Below are 13,914 nucleotides of genomic sequence, written 5' to 3'. Positions count from 1 at the left end.
AAATAGAACATATTTGAGACATAAAGATTATTGTAAACAACATCTTCAGCTGAAAAGATTAGGCCAGGGGGATGAAGAAGTTTAAAAAAAAAACTGTCTAATTCACTGTATTTGATGTTGGTATAATTTGTGGAGGGGAAGGGCAAAAACAAATCGTTTAAATAGGGATACAGGTGGACCTATCGCAACAATGAGATGTACAAGTCGTTATGTCGAAAAACGAACTTTACAACTTTTGGGGGGGGGAAGGATGGGAAGGGGAAACAAAGAAGGAGGCAACAATTCTTGATAAGAAATGTACTCATTACCTTGTCCATGTAATTGTAACCCCTCTGTACAGTATTTTCACAATTTAAAAAAATAGCAACAAATGTGGATTAGGCCAAACAAAGTTGCTTGCTAGCTCACTTGAATTTGACATACCAGATTACTAAGACTTCACTGAAAAAGTTTATTAAACAGGAGAACTAGTTGGCTCTTCCTCGGTTGACTGGCTTCTTAATGAATCACCATTTGGTGGAAAAATAGTAAATCCAATGCCAAGTATCAGAATTTTACTTGTTGAATTAATTTATTTGATTAAAAATATCAAACTGTTCCCATAATTTAAATTTGATTTTGTATGATTGTAGCATAGCTCCTCATCATTCATCTCCTGTCTGGCATAGTACCAGTATGCCAAAAGGATTAACCAAAAGACGTTTTTATAATTTAAAAAAATTAATGGACTCTTAGAATCAGCTCTGCCAGGGTGAATGCAGACAGAGCATGGCACCAGAGGGGACGAGGGGAGGGGTCCTGCAGATGGCAATGCTGAGATCACAACGCTGGGATCTAGCCCAGCTGCACCGTGGTGCCAGGCCCACCCTGGGGTGGGGGAGGGGCAGGGGGTGATCCCAGACCACCATAGGGAGAGGGGGCTGGGCTATAACTAAGACACCATCACAACCTACACATTTCTGTATGCTTAACCTCCTGTTGGAAAGACAGTTGAGGAAGGCTTGTTGAGTCAAAGATGAAAGCTATTTTTGAAAGTTAGCCTGACAGAGGAACTCCGAAAAAAGATGAAAGACCTTGCTTTGAGCACACTCCTTTTCATTTTTATCTTAAAACGACTTGCCTTTTATGTTTCCCTGAGGTTACTCCATGATCGGACAACAATCTCCAAAGGCACTTGTTCCATTGTAGAAGAGAAAAAAGGTTGGCATAGGGATTTGGTATGGAAACAAAAAGCTAAAATAAACAAGATGTTCAGATATTGATGAGTCATTTTGTAATAAGTGAGCAGTCACTTTTGTATAAAATTCATTTTTATCTTCTAGTTATTTTGTCATTTATCAAGTGACCCATCTTTCAAAGATATTTAACTACTCAACAGAGAAACAGCACAATGATAAGGTAGAATATTTTGAAATCTGACCTGCAGTCTTTTCTTTCTTTCTATCTCTTTCATGCCCTGCAGCTCTACTTTTCAGGCTAGACCCTCGGGCAAAAGCTTACTGCCTCAGGGAAGCCAAGGCAGACAAAAATTCCAGAAAAAGAGTCAAGTAATTGACCTTCAAGGCTCTGAGAAGAGCCAGGCCAATCTTTAGCAGCTGTAGGATCTTGGGCAGAATCTCCTTCCTGAAATCTGAGGAGTGTGGAGGATAAAGGTAGTGCAAAAGCCATAGGAAGCCAAGGCTGGACTGTTTCTCCAGGGCGATGTCTGTATGTGCGTGGTGAGGATGTGGGAAGGGGCACTACAGCTTTGCCCTGGGCCCATGCCCCTGGTAAAGACCTTGGGATGCGAAGGGCAAGAGAAGCACCCAGATGGGTTTGGTTGAGTGGCCTCACAGAAGCTGAGGCCCTGGTCCTGCTGGGAACTCCTGGAGGAACAGCCTAACTCACTCCAGCACTGAAAGCTGCAATGCCAGGGTGTGGTCATTCAGAATATCTCTGTAGGCAGAGATATTCTGGTGGCAACTTCAGGCTCAACAGGGAACAGGAAAGCGTCCCACAGAGGGGCAAAGAGAGGCCAAGGAGAGCATCTGAGTGCACCATATCACCAAAGAGCTTGACTGGAAAAAAAAAAAAGCACCTGCAAACCAGGTACCTAGAGATACACCTGAGCATCCACTGCAGGTACCCTGAGGAAACTACTTCCGTGAACACTCCTGAAAATTAACCAACTAAGGTATACATTTTAGGACATTTTTCTAACTTGAAGGCCAAGACAAAAATTACAAAGGGGAAGAACACTTCGTGGTCAATTTTCTTATCTAGGAAAGTCAAAGTGAGGATTCCCAAAGCAACTCCTGCAATCCAAGAATGGACTATGATTAGTCCTAAAATATCTTTACCCATCCTGCATCCAGGGTCCTGTGTGAGTAGTCCCAATTCAACACGCTCACATGTATTTGGAAAATATCTTTAAAATGGCACACATCTTTAGGCATCTGGAAAGACTTTTTTTGCACTCCTGTGTTCGACAGGGAGGAAATCAGTGGCCAAGGAGGCAACACATTATTTGCTGGATTGGTGAAATAGAAAAATCCCAGCTGAAATTAATCCTCATGATTTTATGTGAATTTCTGATACAAGTGAAATGTAGCTTAATCCTACACATCTTGTTTCTGAGGTCTAAGCATAAAGGTGACATAACCCTATGTGTCACTTGCACCAGGAACTGCTTGGCTCTGCTAACATTCTGATTCTGAGGATTTTGGAAGTATCTTGGTGTCTCTAAAGCAGTGGAGCACTTTTGTATTGCTCAATCTCTGCTGAAGAACTGCTAAGCCATAAAATAGTGTAGTCCTTTTCCACTGGGGCAGTCCCATCCACTTGGCAACACATTACATCACACATGGGCCTTTTATCCTTCCTCCCTTATTAATTCCCTCCAGTGTCCCTTTGATCTAGCGTAGGCCAAAACCCCAAATTACAACAACACATGCCAAGCCCCATGTTTTGCTAAGTATGTTAAGTTCAAGAGCATAACAGAGTATCTGAACTCAAGAGTGTACCTGTGGGTATTCAAATTATATTATCAGCCCTTTTATTTTCTGTTTTCATATCGTACTCATTCACTCACTTTCTACCCTTTCTGTTCCCTAAGAGGCCAACATTCGTGGACCGTATTACTTGGGCTCCCTTGTCCTCTCATCCCTGGTTGGGTTTAGAAGAAGGAAGGAGCTGGGAAAGACAAAAGAAATATAGCTACACAGACAGGGATAGAGATTTGCGTATACAGAGAGAGCAGCAGCTGATGCGTTGTGTACTTGTGGCACTTTTGGGACACCGCTGGTTGGAATTTGAGATCTCTGGTTTTAGCTGGGGTTGGGGCCCTGCAGGACTTTCTCACCAGATGGTCCCTCTACCCCCTCCCTCCATTTCCAGGTGTTGCACAGCATGGTGCAGGCTCCAGGGCTCAGTCTCTTACCAGAAGGAGACATGGAGGGGCAAAATTAGATGAAATGACAAAGCTTAAAATGCAAAGTACCAGGGTATATCGGACTGCTCTTAAGATTGTGGCTTTTGTCATTGATCAAAGTGGGATAGACATGGGAGTGGATAGACATGGGAGTGGATCCTTTAATAAAAGCACTCATCTTGTTTCTCAGATATGCCTAAGTATTCAGGAACTTGACTTAATAGTCACTGAAAGCTACAAGCTCATTTCTAGCAGTACTATTCTCACGGTGAAACTGGCTCTTATGCATATATATATATACATATATAATATAAGCCTTTCATATGCACCATCTGGTCCACTCACTTTTCTTTTTGTTTGCCCTTTTCTGGTCAGGTGTGGTTCTCAATCCCACAGTGGGCTCCAGGTTTCTTGGAAGGACTTGCATTTGCCACTTACTCTCTCACACATAAGTATTCAGAAAGCACTTATAACAAATAAAATCAACAACTAGACTTGTAGGTTGTTTATTAGAAATTTGAGTATAGCCAGAATAAACCCTAGTGTGCATCATTTCTTTTGAAGTATGGTAAAAAAATAAAATAAAATCTGTTTCTATGCACAAAATCCAAACTTTCCTTTTACCTTTATTTGACAGGAAGGAGATACATGGTATTCTTCCATGCATTTAGTGCTGAGTAGCCTTCATGTTTGCTTTTCATTCTCTGCTATTCCTTTTTTTTTATTCCGACATTTTCATACAGAAAGAACTGTGGGCTAGCAGTATGAGAACACAGCAGTAGGCAGTCAATGATTTATGAACTATCTACTCTGGATAATGTGATAGTGTTATACATACACGATCACTTCCATAAAGTTTGGAACGCAAACATGAATAGGAATGCCTACTTTATTCAATATGTTTTGTCAGTCTTTAAAAAAAATATTTTTCAGCATAGTGGTTCTTCTTTAAAAATAAAACCATTCTAGCCGAACCCATCCAACATTCTAAAGATGTGAAAAGCTGTTGTATTTTTAAAGACTAATAGAGAAAAAGATTTTAGTTATACCATCCAATTCTTAGACCTCATCTAGCTCTCAGGGTAAAGATCATGCAAATTTTTCATTTTAGTGCTCTTCAGTAGAGACCAAAAAAAATGCCTTTTGGCTGTCTGCATGCTTACTTCTTTTTAAGTCTAATATACTGGACTTCTTCAAACCTTTCGCCTGAATACTCCCCAAGTCTTCCATGTATCTTTAACATAGAAATCTGGAGCAATCCCTAGAATTATGCCTCAGATCCTTCCTTCCTTTCCTCCCTCCTTCTCCTCCTTCCTTTTTCTTGTTTTTTCTCTCATTTAACTTTCTTTTCTTCTCTGAGACAAAATTTTGGTATGGAGTCCTGGAACTCATGATCCTTTTGCCTCAGTTTCCAAAGTGCTGGGATTACAGGTATACCATCAGATGAGAATTTTATAAAGCTAACTCATAACCCACCAGCTCAGTTGTTCACAGAGAAGTCACGACAAGGAGGGAGACAAAGGCCACATGCCTGTACACGGTGTGGAGGGCTGTCGCCCTGTGCCACGCCAGGCACTTGGCAATGCCTCAGAGCATATATTCTTGCTGCAGACAACAGCCTAGCCACCATAACTGCTTGGTGTTCAACCTCCATCTTAACAGGCTAAAGCAAGTGTCAGGATGCTGGTGATAATGCTAGACAGGGAACGGAATGACAGCAGTCACATGAAGAAGTTACACGGGCTGTATGAATATGATCAGGACTCCACCATTCTCCAGTTCCTGGACAACTAATGGGAACATATTTACCTAGTACTTTACAGCTTAGACAAAACCTGTAATGATACACAGACATGTCACAAAAAGCCAAAAGCTTAAACTCAACCGAAGATGGGTACCCTCAGCCCTGATTTATGGATCTAGGATTGTGCAAGGCTGAGGCCTGCGGAAGTCAGCTAGTGTGTCCATCGAAGAACCATGACTAAACCTGGAAGTCAGGTGGTATGTCCCTCCAGGAACCAGGACCCAACCCCCTGCTTTCAAGTCTACTGACAGTGCAGCTTACCACAGTACAGACTCAACATTCTTACACTGATGGCTTCACTTACTTTGCTTCCTAATATATTTCCTAGGAACTATATTTGGCCTTTTGGTAGTTAGCCTGGACTGCCATAACAAAATGTCCCATCCTGCATGCCTCAAACATCAGACATACACTTGCTCATTGATCTGGAGGCTGGATGATCCAAAGCAAAGCGTCTGCAGGTTTGGTTGGTAATTACCTCCATGGTTTTCAGATGGCTGATTTCTTGCTGTACTTTCACATGGCTTTTTCTCTGAGTTTGTCTTTCCCTAATAGCTCTTCCTCTTCTTAAAAGACAACAGCCCTATTGGGCTAGGGCTCCAACTTTATGATTTATTCAATTTTAATCACCTTTTTAAAAGTTCCATGCCCAAATATTGTCTCATTAGTTCTTCACCATATCAATTTTGGAGACACAATGCTGTCACTAACAGGCTTTCCAGCCTCTTTCCGGAAAGGTGCATTTGTTCTCAAAGCTTCAACTAAGACCTACAGAGATGTCAGATAACTCTTTCCCTTCAGGGCTAAGGAAACTCTTATTGGGCTTCACTCATTCATGGATTCCCAAATCTCATAAATATTCTCTTCTGCTGCCCTAGTAACTTAGTGCATCCTCTCCCAATTACACTCACTGACATTCTGGTCCAAGTGTTTTATTTTCTCATGCCTTTGCTTCAGTAAATGGCTTCATTTTATATAAACTGGCTACTTTTTGGTCATTCCTTCAGTTACTCAGTAGGCTCTTCTTAGCAAAAGAGATTTGAAGCATAAGAAGAATTAGAAAGAAACAGATTCTCTCCTGCAAGGCCTTGTATATGTAGAGTCTTATGGCAGGAAGTGAGACAGGTACTTGAGGCTAAGAGTGGCCAATGGATGCCAGCCAGTGAGGAAGTGGGGCCTGAGTCCTACAACAGTATAGAAATGAATTCTGCTACAACCACTTGGGCTTGGAGATAAGCTCCTGATAAAGTCGCAAGCATGGCTGACATGTTGGTTTTAGCCTTCTAAGACCCAAAACAGAGAGCACATCTCTGCTATGCCATGAAAACAGAGGTCTGACAGATGTTGTTTTAAGACTCCTAAGTATGCAATCACTTGTAAAAATCAGCATTATTTGTTTTTTTCTTTATGTATCTATCATTGCCAGATTAATATTTCTTGCTTAGGAAGTTCCTTATAAGTCCACTAAGAACCTACTTGGGTACCTTTTGGCTTACCTCGCTGAACATAACATGTTGAAAGCCTGTAGACCGGGACATACATCACTACCCCTTACACTTCATATGTGTGCAAAACATACATCACTACCCCTTACACTTTATATGTGCACAGAACATATATCACTACCCCTTACCCTTTATATACGCACAAAACATACATCACTACCGCTTACACTTTATATGTGCACAGAACATACATCACTACCCCTAACCCTTTATACATGCGCACAGAACATACATCACTACTCCTTACACTTTATATGTGCACAGAACATACATCACTACCCCTTACACTTTATATACGCGCAGAACATACATCACTACCCCTTACCTTTTATATGTGCACGGAACATACATCACTACCCCTAACCCTTTATATACGCGCACAGAACATACATCACTACCCCTTACACTTCATATGTGTGCAGAACATACATCACTACCCCTAACCCTTTATATATGTGCAAAACATACATCTCTACCCCTTACACTTTATATGTGCGCAGAACACACATCACTACCCCTTACACTTTATATGTGCACAGAACATACATCACTACCCCTAACCCTTTATACATACGCACAGAACATACATCACTACTCCTTACACTTTATATGTGAACAGAACATACATCACTACCCCTTACACTTTATATACACGCAGAACATACATCACTACCCCTTACCTTTTATATGTGCACGGAACATACATCACTACCCCTAACCCTTTATATATGCGCACAGAACATACATCACTACCCCTTACACTTCATATGTGTGCAGAACATACATCACTACCCCTAACCCTTTATATATGTGCAAAACATACATCTCTACCCCTTACACTTTATATGTGCGCAGAACACACATCACTACCCCTTACACTTTATATGTGCACAGAACATACATCACTACCCCTAACCCTTTATACATGCGCACAGAACATACATCACTACTCCTTACACTTTATATGTGCACAGAACATACATCACTACCCCTTACACTTTATATGTGTGCAGAACATACATCACTACCCCTTACCCTTTATATACGCACAAAACATACATTACTACCCCTAACCCTTTATATATGCGCACAGAACATACATCACTACCCCTAACCCTTTATATATGTGCACAGAACATACATCACTACCCCTTATACTTTATATGTGTGCAGAACATACATCACTACCCCTTACCCTTTATATGTGCACAGAACATACATCACTACCCCTTACCTTTTATATGTGTGCAGAACATACATCACTACCCCTTGCCCTTTATATATGCACAGAACATACATCACTACCCCTTGCCCTTTATATATGCACAGAACATACATCACTACCCCTTACACTTTATATGTGTGTGTGCATGTGTGCACACACACAAACACACACACAGACACACACACACACACTTGCATACACATACATTTCCTAGAAAAAGAATTTTCTTTTGGAGACATAACCCATCTGTTCTGAAAAGTATGGGAAAAAAGCCATAATATCAAAACATTAACAGAGGAAAAACACTCAGCCACATTTAAATCTTTTTTTTTTTTGGTAGGTCGTGGGGCCTGAACTCTGGGCCTGGGCGCTGTCCTTCAGCTCGGCAGCTCAAGGCTAGCACTCTACCACTTGAGCCACAGTGCTACTTCCCACACATATACACCTTCTAATGATCAGTTTCACATTATGCCTAAGTTACTTAGCATCCTCAGTCATTTTGAATTATATCATTGGAATTATGCAGTTTTCAAAAAAAAACCACGTTATTTGACCTCATCTAAAACAGAAAATTTATTTTCTCCACATGAAACCTTTTACTGTGGTAAGATGGTCTTTGCAGGGTCTACCTATAACTCTGTTAAGCATGATCCTTCTGAGACCCACCATTCATTCCTCTCTACAAGTTCAAGTCCTCTATTTCCTTCAGTATTCATCCAGCTGTCAGGGATTGTACACACATTTAATCCCAGCACTTAGGAAGCCAAGACAGAAGGGTCATGAGTTCCATGCCAACCTGAACTACAATGCAAAAATTTGTTTTTTAAAAAAGGCTAAAGAAATAAATGAAAATGAAAACTCAAGCTAGGCATTGGTGGTTAATACTTATAATCTTAGCCTACTTAGGAGGCTGAGATTTGAAGATCAAAGCTTGGAGCTAACCAAAGCAGACAAACCTGAGTGACTTAATTCTGATTAACCAGTAAAAATCCAGAAGTAGAAATGTAGTTCAAGTTATAGAGTGCTGGCCTTGAATAAAAATGCTTAGCAAACATGCAAGGCCTTCAGTGCAAGCTTAGACATGAAAAAAAATCCAACATAACATCTGTCCATTATGTTATTGGCTTAACAAATATGTATTGAGTACTTAATAAGGTATGCATAGGAAACTGATTGAGTGAAGTATAGAAAATATGATCAACACAGAATTATTCAGCTTTAAAATGGAATGAAGATCTCAATGAACAAAATGAAATATTATTCAAAATTTCTATCTATTGTTATAAAAAAATTCCATCAAAAAATTCCACAAAAATATGAAGAAGGTATCACATACAGTTTGGTATCTTTTGCTTAAAGAGAAACAGGAAATAAGAATATAACTATATATCTTTATAAAAACAAAGTCTTAAAGGATGACTGAAAACATGATGTTCAAGAAGCAGAGGGGTCAAACTTCCAGTTGCAAGAGAAATAGAAGCTGGGCGCCAGTGGCTCATGCCTATAATCCTAGCTACTCAGGAGGCTGAAATCTGAGGACCATGGTTCAAAGCCAGCCCGGGCAGGAAAGTCCGTGAGACTCTTATCTCCAAGTAACCACCAGAAAACCAGAAGTAGAGCTATGGCTCCAGTGTTAGAGTACTAGCCTTGATCTGAAGAGCTGAGGGACAGCACTCATGCCCAGAGTTCAAGCCCATGATCCACCAGGAAAAAAGAAAGAAAGAAAGAAAGAAAAAAAGAAAGAAAGAGAGAGAGAGAGAAAGAGAGAGAGAGAAAGAAAGAGAGAGAGAGAAAGAGAGAGAGAGAGAGAGAGAGAAGCATTGCGAGGAACCTGGGGAATATTCTCTGGAAAGCAGTATGGAAGTTCCTCAAAAGACTACACATAGAGCTCTCCTCTGTATTTTTAAAAACAGATTTTACTCTTGAAAATACATTTAAGTTCCACATAAATTCAGTGACCAAAAGTAGGGTAGTGGGAAAAGCCCATAATAAAAAGAAAACTGAGATAACTCAGCTATACCTCAAGTGAACGATACTGCCACATTGAAGGTAAGAAAAAAAGGAAGTCACTCCCGTGATGCATAAACATAGCATGGATTGAAATCAAATTTGTACAGGCCTTTGTGGCCCTCCCCCCAAGTCCAAGTACTGGCATACTTCTGGTATGTAAGTGTTCCAATTCATCTCTTACATCATTACTCAGTACCATTTTGGCAGAGTTTACAACCCACCTAAATAATACATTTCCATCTGTCTCTATTTATGTTGTCTGTTTTCCTGAGTACACATTTCAGAAGTAGATACCTTACTATATACTGACCTTTCCTCTTTTGATGCCATTGAACTCTTGCATGGTCTAAAAATATCTTGATGATTGCAGAATTTTTCATTGTTTTTGCTATTCTGATGGCTTTTCACACAGGTAAAGAAAGACAATTTTAAGGGTACCTCCAAAATAACAATGACTAACAGAAATGCCCTCTATCTATGTAAACAGAATTGCACCGCACGCTGTGCATTGAAAGCCAGATGGGTTTTATTGAAACATGAAAAGTTAATATCACCATGCATCTGGAAAGATGAAGGCAGTGCAGATTCTTTGTAATCTGATTTCCCCAGTCTGCTATACTTTTCCTCCAACTTTCATCACTGCTTTCAATTTCTTAGTTGTTAGTTTTACACAATGCTTCTGAGCTTTTCTCAATATCCAGCTGTTCTCACTACTTGCTAGGTCAGAGCTTGAACCTGAAACAAGCTTGTACTTGATTTCTAACTGGAAACCATGGGTCCAAAAAGCCTAGAATTTTGTATGAGCTAAAGATAGGAAAACTCTGAGGCATTCTCTTAGGACAAAGTTTTTCTGGTCTTATAACCCCAACCAACTTTGCAGTGAGATATTTTTAATTTACTTCTAGATTCTTTTCTGTGTCACTGACATTTGACTGCTAATTACTATTTACGTGGTGTGTTTTCAATTGTTATCTGTTATCAAACATATATAGGCTTTTAGCTACTTTGTAAGTATATTGAAATCCAACTCCCATTTTATATATCCCAAATCCCATTTTATACATGTACATACTTTTATGTATTTATATGTTAATATCATATCTTTTTCTTGCTTAAATCTCTTGAATAGAATTTTTAAAGAGAAATTTAAGTTACTTAGTGGCAAATTTCAAGACATTACTAATAATTGGGTTATTTCTGCTATTTTTAATATGTGGGAAACAACATTCATAAGTCTTGTTTCTAAAGAAATATAATCTATCTTCTTGAAATATACTCTTACACAAAGAAAGACAGAGACAGAAAAAGAAATCAAGGACCGATCACTCTGAATCCTGTGATTCTGTCAGAGGTGGTGAAGGCCCTTGAGTGATTTGGCAAGGCCTTTTCACAGTGACAGATGTTTCCAGGAGGCTACAGCGCTGCGGAGACGAGGCACCCTCCGTGGAGTGGCCAGGGCCCTTGAGGTTAGTAAAGGATAGGTTGGTGCTAAACTCTGTAGGGCAATTTTTAATATAAGTAATTACTTTCTGTGTGTCTAAATCTTCCCTGGATGTTCAACTGGGAATAGTTTCATTAAATGTTATTCTTTCCACACCATAAATTAATCCCTATACTGTATATCCCCAGTGAATCTCAAAAAGAAGTTGTGAAGATTAATCATTTAATTTGTGTGAGCGGTTTGGAGATTGTTTTCCCCTAGCTCGTTGAGCAACTCAATAGACAGCTGGCTGCATACAATAGATGCATTCTCATAAATTAATTGACTGAACAACTACTATGTATCTATGATTATGTCAGGCTGTGTGAGGACAGAGAAATATTGTACGACACTTTCTGGCTTGTAACAGAACTCTGAAAGTGAGTGTTCAATTTGATCGTGATCTCTACATATGTAGGAAGAAAAGCTGAACCAGAGGGGGGTTGACTCGGAGGGCCCTGCTGCCCTGATAGGACCCTGGAACCTCTGTCCCACCCAGAAGTAATGCACAGGTGGCCAGGTGGACTGTTCATTCAGGTGAAACTGACATCCAGAATGTTACGTGTCACCAATCCCTTTTCAAATATGACAGCCTGATTCAAGGTTCTCCTTCATTCTACTTTGTGCTGGTATCAAGGCCTTGCATCCTCTTGAGGGACTATTCTGCTTATGTCTGGCACTCTACCACACAAGCCAGAGCTCCAGTCCAGTGTCCTTTGCTGCTTAGTGGAAGTTAAAGTCTCACAGATGATTCTTCCCACACCAGCTTCAAACTTAAATCCTCAGATCTCAGCCTCCCTAGAACCCATGATTACACATGTGAGCCACTGGCGCCCAGCAAGATTTTCATTTAAAAGTAGTCTGTAGGCCAACTCAAACATAACTGTAGGTCATCTCTAGATGGCGAGCTGATATTATGTAGCCTCAGATATGAAGCAAGAAAACCAACCAGAAATAATTAAGCACCAAATTAATTATTACAAACAATATATACATGTAACCAAAACGAAAACTGAGTAGGGAAGTTGGAGACAGTATAGGAGAAGAAAGTCCTAGAGCCTGCATTTTGGAAGGAAAGACTAAGCCATAGATTATAGGGAATGTAAAAACCACCACCAACAACAAAAAGTATGCTGCCCTACCATGGCTCATTTTTCTCTAGTGAATGGAACTGTCCTACACAACAGAGTCATTACCTTCACAGAAACTCTAGAAGGAAACATCAAACAAATTTTCAAATAGAATCAAGTTGTGAACCACAATCATTCTATCAAATGTTTCTCCATTAGTAATATTCACAGATAATTATGAAGATGAAAATATGGAGGTATCTGAGTCATTATGCGATCAAGAGGGTTATGCGGACTACAATGAGGACCTTAACATTTGCTTTTAGGCTATTTTGAGCTGTGGTCAAGATGGTAATTGTGTGCAGATGACATTTAAGAATTAAATTGCCTTTGCAAAGTCCCTTCTCTCCAAGAAGTCTGGCCTGTGTGGATCCCTCAAATAAGAAAGGAATGATGTGTTTGTGTCGGCAGGCAGACAGCCTTGTCCTCAGTCACTGACACTAACAGCAGAGGAATCGTCACACACATCTCTGTTGTTCGTAGGCCTGCAGGGTTAAGACACATCCTTCAAACCTACTTTTTATTTTTTGATCGATGGAGATGCAGCCACAGTGGAGAGCAAAATAATATTCACGCACCTCTGCTTAGAAAGAAAAGTCAAAAATAGAAGGAGAAAAAGAAAGCTTTTGTGGAAAGAGAGAAATTGGAACAAGATTGGTTGGAATGAAAGATTGATGAAGAGGTATTCAATGCTTGCAGGGGGAAAAATTGGGAAAACAATTGATGTCAGAAAGCTTTAGATAAGATACTCAAAAATTTCACTTTAATATTTATTGGTTGTTCTGAAATTGATCCATATCTCTGGCATGATGAGGCCGTGAAAGAAGGGCTCGATGCAGACAAATTCATTATTTCTGCTTCTCTTCTTTCTATTTTGATATTTATCATTTTCCCCCAATAAACTATCCTATTGCATATCTCCCCATTTGTGCAACTTTCTTGATAATGAAATTTTCCTGTCATATTTTATACAATACAAGGGTACCCATCTGTTATAAGAAAAGGGATTAAAAGTTTCCTTTAGAAGAAAATACCAACTCTAAACCACGGGAAAGATAATTCAGGCCTCCAGTGGACTTCTATCAAATTGTATTGTCTGGCTCCTTGTTCTTCTCTACTTGGGTAAGAGGTGAGCTCCCAATACTAACCTAGAGATTAGATCAGTTATATGGTATTACAGGAGTTTCTATTTACTTGCATATTTACTAAACTAGGATATTTTTCAAGCAAATAATCTGATTTCACTTTAGTGAAACCAAGTAAACAAACTTGGAAAACTCAGAGCACCTGATGCATTTATTCAGAGATTGTGCTAGAAGGACTAGGTTAGAGCTCTTGAAGACTGGTGTCT

General features: G+C 39.8%; 1 protein-coding gene across 1 annotated transcript in view; it reads right to left on the bottom strand.

Moving 5' to 3' along the window:
- Positions 1-13,914, bottom strand: part of Prkn (parkin RBR E3 ubiquitin protein ligase) — a 992,623-nt gene that overhangs the window by 678,257 nt on the left and 300,452 nt on the right. The window lies entirely within an intron of this gene.

Source organism: Dipodomys spectabilis, unplaced genomic scaffold (genome assembly GCF_019054845.1).
Source record: "Dipodomys spectabilis isolate Male_0828 unplaced genomic scaffold, ASM1905484v1 ptg000126l, whole genome shotgun sequence".
NCBI classification, from domain to species: Eukaryota; Metazoa; Chordata; class Mammalia; order Rodentia; family Heteromyidae; genus Dipodomys; species Dipodomys spectabilis.
This window is presented reverse-complemented; position numbering and strand designations above follow the sequence as displayed.